The following is a 6,000-nucleotide window of genomic DNA, read 5'->3' as shown; positions in this document are numbered from 1 at the left end:
GTCATACTTCTGTGAACGCGCCTTACAATAGCGTTCTGTAGTTAGGTTCGAGGTTGGTTCGAAGTTTTTCATACAAGCGACTCGTCATCTGACATACCCTCCCCCCTTCCCCCCTTCACAGGTGTCAGTGTTCGCTGCTAATTGTGATACGCACTTTATAAAAATCTTGCATTCGGGCACCACTGTCACCTCACTCAGCTATTAATTTTTATGAGTCCCGTACGGAAATGACACAGCTTTGGTGACTCTGGCGCCCCTCCCAGCTTGGCGCCCCAAGCGTCGCTTGGGCCTTTAATCAGTCATTGTGTTGCGTCGCAACTGCGAATGATTGGTTCCACTGATATCGCCCCACTGATGAAGAACACGTGGTCAGAGTGGGCTTACACTGCTTCAGGCAAGGCACAGAAGCTGCAAGGGCTACAGAACACAGCTCTGTGGAGAGAGTTACGTGCCCTGTAGTTCACTAGGGTTGCTGGGTTTCTCCTGCAGCCAGGAACCCACCCTTCCTCTGGTGATATAAGACGCCTGTACTATTCTTTATCTTTCCTGCTATACACACAGACAACCTCTGGATCTATGACAGAAATGTCTCTCAGGAACACAGGCAGCCATTGTGGCTATCACATCCGAGCCTCGATTATCTCAGTAACCATGTCACTACTAAGTTACCCTCACGCTATATCAATTGCTCCCTGGACCCTTAACGCTGTCCCCTGGTGTGGAATATTAAAGTAAATGCCGACTGGCAATGAAGAAGTGCGCACCTAGTGAACTGCGTAGTGCAACGGAGACTTTTTCGTTCCCTAGGAAGGCAAATTCCTGAGACATAACTCTCACCGTGGACAGCGTTCTTAGTGGGACTGCCTACAAGTGTTGTAGGCAGTTTCATTTTATTATAGGTTAATACTGATGCACGGAGTTTGTTGACAAGTAGCCTTTCTTTCCTTATGAGCTACGCATCGTAATAAAATGCCGACTATTCTGGGCACAGAAATTGTACTAGTTGCCGGCCGCGGTGGTCTCGCGGTTCTATGCGCGCAGTCCGGAACCGCGCGACTGCTACGGTCGCAGGCTCGAATCCTGCCTCGGGCATGGATGTGTGTGATGTCCTTAGGTTAGTTAGGTTTAAGTAGTTCTAAGTTCTAGGGGGCCGATGACCACAGTAGTTAAGTCCCATAGTGCTCAGAGCCATTTGAACCATTGTACTGGTTGCCCACACATTTTGTATCTGCCACGACGCCGATCATATGAAGGAAGCCCGTGCCCACATGGTCAATACACTGAGCCCTGAAATTGGTGCGGCACGCCCTGCCAAGGGCGAAGTGAGTCGAGTAGCTCTCTACCGAGGAGCGAACCTGAGGACAAAGTGGTGGCTTGCGAGGAGAAGAGTTGCTTCTGGAAGCTACGAGCCGATGCTGTTGGTTGACGCGGTTTTAAGCCGTATGTCTAATGGTGTTTCGTGCTGGAGAACTCAAGAGTTGACACCGCAATTATCTGAGAAGTATGGAGAACGTCGTATTTTCAGTAGCAACGAATTATATGGTACCATATTGTGACTGCACTCTGTTTTTCGTTTTGTGTGTACTGTAATAGAATTGCACTTCGAATTGGTGATGGTGACTGAGGTTATACGAGAGCTATGCACAAAGTACATTACGTTTTCGTTTGTGTCAGTTAGGGGCCTTCTTGGTGTCATGGCATTCCGCCGCTCAGTCGGCATCCTGCCGTGCTAGTGAGAGGTTCGTGCTGTACTCTGTTGAGTTACTGTGACAGTTTGAAATGTCAGCATTAATTGAAAATGCCGCGTGCTGTAATAAGGTTTCTGATTGCAAAAAACTGTACCAGCTTTGTGAAGTGTATGGAGACAACATAATCACTGAAGGTGGAGTGCGTCAATGGGTCATAAAATTTAAAAATGGCCGAACTAACGACGAAGAGCGAAGTAGAAGACTCGGCATAGTGAATGCCGAACTTGTCGAAAAAGTCGATGCCGCGGTCTGTGAAAACCGTAATTTCACAATAGCGGAACTCTCTATGAGTTATCCACAAATTTCACGAAGTTTGTTGCACGAAATCATTACCGAAAAGCTTGGTTACCACAAGTTTTGTGCGAGATGAATACCAAAAATCTTAACAGAGATTCACAAAAATCAGCGAATGGCTGCAGCGTTAACGTTTTTGGACGCTTACAAGAAAGATGGCGACTCATTACTCGATCGCATTGTCACTGGTGACTAAATAAGGGTTAAGCATCTGAACTGCGAGACAAAATTGCAGTCAATGCAGTGGAGGCACACAAATTCCCCCCAAAAACACAAGAAATGCATGCAGACAATGTCGGCAAGGAAGCTGATGGGACATAAAAGGTGTGATTTTTATGGATTTCCTGGAAAGACGCACTACAATAAACTCTCAAAGATATTGCCAAACTCTGCACAACCTCAGAAGAGTAATACAAAACAAGCGCAGGGGAAAGTTTGGCTCAAAGATCTTGCTGATTCACGACAACGCCCGGGCCCACACGGCAAATGCCACTCGTGAAGTTCTCGAATCTTTTAAATGAGAGTTGTTTCCTCATCCCCTGTACAGTCCCGACCTGCACCGAGAGACTTCCACTTATTCCCAGCAATGAAGAAGTGGTTGGCTATGCAGCGTTTTGATGACGATGCACAGCTTCAAGAAGAGGTAACCACGTGGTTGAAGGTGCAGGCGGCCGAATTTTACGAAGAAGGAATTTCCAAGCTCGTCCATCGCTACGATAAGTACCTTAATTTAAATGGCAACTATGTAGAAAAGTATTATTTAAGTGTGGCTTTCATCTGTATATAATTAAAAAAAATTTCCAATACTTTATTTATTTCTAATTCTAAAACGTAATGTACTTTGCGGATAACCCTCGTATTTTAAATACGGTTGGTCATGTCTGTCTGACTTGTCACCTGTAATTCGAACTTACCTCATTGCCCCCATTCGAATATACAATAGGCCGCTACAGTGATTTAGACATCATGGTTGCACTGTGGTAAATCTTCGAAGCGAATTGTTAGTATATCGTTTCGGTTTAGCTATTGCATGCCTCGCATGATTGTACTGTAACATGAATGTGTTACTGGCTGGTAGTTAATGGCTGTTGGCGAGTGGATTTTGGCAAAGGATGAAACCCCCTAGTGTAGTTTTAGCTGAACAAAATATGTATGTAAGTACATTCTACAGAAATTATTATCATTTGAACCATGTCGACCAGGTGAGTTCAAGGCCAACACCGATATCCTGGGGCAACACCACGTTCCGGTAAAATGTGCCTGCGGCTTCGTTGTCGCTATAAACTGAAGGTAGTGGATCATCGCGACTTGAGCAGACGTTCAGGATGCCTCGCAGAGGTATGCGTGAACCGTATCGTCAGATCAGTGAGTTTGAAACAGAGCGCATTATTGGCACGAGAGAATGTGATGCATTAATCTGGGAAAATGTTACACGTGTGGGGCGAAGTGTTTCGTCAGTGCAGCAGGTGTGTGCTAAATGGCTTATGAAAGGCTGTAGAACTTGACGAGATGGGTCAGGTCGCACCACCCAGACCACTCCCCAAGAAGGTCGACACCTCATCCGAATGTCACTGCACGACAGATCTGCGTCCTGCTCGGCTCTGACACAGAACTGAAACAGCGGAACAAATCGAACACTGTCAGGGTTGGCAGTCCGTCGCCATTTACTACGACACGTATAATGTGCGTCTCGTCCACTGCTCCGCCTACCGTTGTCAAATGTGCAGAAACAGACTAGACCACAATCGTGTATGGAACGACGTTACTGTGGACAGGAGTGGCATGAGATAGCGTTTTCGGGCGTATCCAGATTCTCTTTGGTTGAAAATGATGGCCCCATTTTGATTCGACGAATACAGGGGTAGCGGCGTCACAGTGACTGCATTCACAAGACATACAGCGCCAACCTTATGGTGCGGGTTGCTATTGGGCACAACCACAGATCACAGTTGATGCATGTCCAGGGCAGTGTGTCCTGCGTGAATGACTTCTGGCAGTCCCTAACCGTACACTTTCTGGACAACACCCTAGTCACCATTTTTCAACAAGCATGTTAGCCTTCTGCCCTGGCCCGACCGATCTCCAGACTTGTCACCAGTAGAAAATGTGTGGGACACGGTGAAACAACAGCTGCACTGCCGTGGCCCTATGCTAACCACTACAGATGAACTTTGGAACCGGGTGAATTAGCATGGATGGCTATAGCACAGGACGCCATTCACGCCTTATATGCTTCGATGCAGTCAGGAATGGAACAAGTTAGTTGGGTCCATGGCAGACACTGTGCCTACTAGGCAACAGGACAGATGGTAATCATCAGAATATAGTAATGTGCACGTCCTGTGAATATGTATATCCTATCTATAGTCGTTCAAGGTGTTCTGTTTTTTTTCTGAATATGAGTATTTCTATTAGTAAACGAATACTTGAACTTATTTTGCTTGATAAATTATTCACGTGTTACATCAATTGTGTGCATCACGCAGGCGCCCTTGGGTCCACTATAATCACTGTTCTCACGAGGATAAGTATCCAGTTGTAATAAGTCTTATATTTGAATTAAACTAGTTGTGAACTAAACGCATGACAAGTATGGTTAACACAAAACGAAAACTGTTATGTAGTACACTAAACATATACGTTGCTCTGATCCCAGAGAGAGAGAGAGAGAGAGATCATAAGACGGGAACAGTTTTGGCGAAACTGTCAGTTAAAAACACAAGCATGAAACCTAACGAGGTAGCGCAATGTCAACACACTGAACTCGCTTTCATCTACATCTACATTCATACTCCGCAAGCCACCCAACGGTGTGTGGAGGAGGGCACTTTACGTGTCACTGTCATTACCTCCCTTTCCTGTTCCAGTCGCGTATGGTTCGCGGGAAGAGAGACTGCCGGAAAGTCTCCGTGCGCGCTCGAATCTCTGTAATTTTACATTCGTGATCTCCTCGGGAGGTATATATCCAGAAACGCACCCTCTCGAAACCTGGGCAGCAAGCTACACCACGATTCAGAGCGCCTCTCTTGCAGAGTTTGCCACTTGAGTTTGCTAAACATCTCCGTAACGCTATCACGCTTACCAAATAACCCTGTGACGAAACGCGTCGCGAGGGCGACGGGCACAGGGTTACAGTTATTGATTAATATGAAAAAAAAACGTAAATTAGTTACAAGCTACGGCGTGCACTTACTTTATTCAACATGTAAACGTCACTAGAGATCTTCAGATTTAGGTTATGATATGTTCTATACGCGTGCCATAATTGGCGATGCCGTGGAGCAGACAAACAGCTAAATTCTGCATGAACCCTCAAGTGTCGGAACATAGATGCTGTCGATGACCTCCTGAGTGGCTGTTTTTTTGCCAGAAGCCATGGTGTACGCTGCACCCATTTTCACTATCCCTTCTAGTGTAACTATTAAAATATTAGTTAACTTTTTTGGTACTCGAAAAGTTTGAATTTTTACCCACAGCTATCGTAGGGTTTCTTAAAATCAACAAACAATACTACCATTGTTCTTTTTTTTATTCCCAATACTTTGATATGGTTCCATTCTGTACAAATATCTGATGAGCTTGCTTCTGATCCATTATCACTTTCAAATATGGTCACAATATTTTCTAGAGATCCCTGGAGCAAATTTTTTAAGCTGTTCTAATTAAAGAGACGTCACAATAATTCTTGCAGTCTTGTTTATCGCTCATTTTATGGATTCATGCTACGACCACTTTTTCCACTTTCTTCATTCCAAATGTTGTTCACAAGAATGTATATGTGTTTCACAATTGTATCGCCTCCCTTATCAAGTAGCATGGTCACACCACTTATTAAGTGATTGAATGTGTGACTGGTCAATTAATTTGTAAGCAGCATATGTATGTACAGAATAGTTTGATGAACCACTTGTCATAGTTGTGTGTACATTTTTGTTTGTGACTGTGCATACCTGATTGC

The sequence above is a fragment of the Schistocerca gregaria genome, chromosome 1 (genome assembly GCF_023897955.1).
Source record: "Schistocerca gregaria isolate iqSchGreg1 chromosome 1, iqSchGreg1.2, whole genome shotgun sequence".
Taxonomy (NCBI): Eukaryota; Metazoa; Arthropoda; class Insecta; order Orthoptera; family Acrididae; genus Schistocerca; species Schistocerca gregaria.
This window is presented reverse-complemented; position numbering follows the sequence as displayed.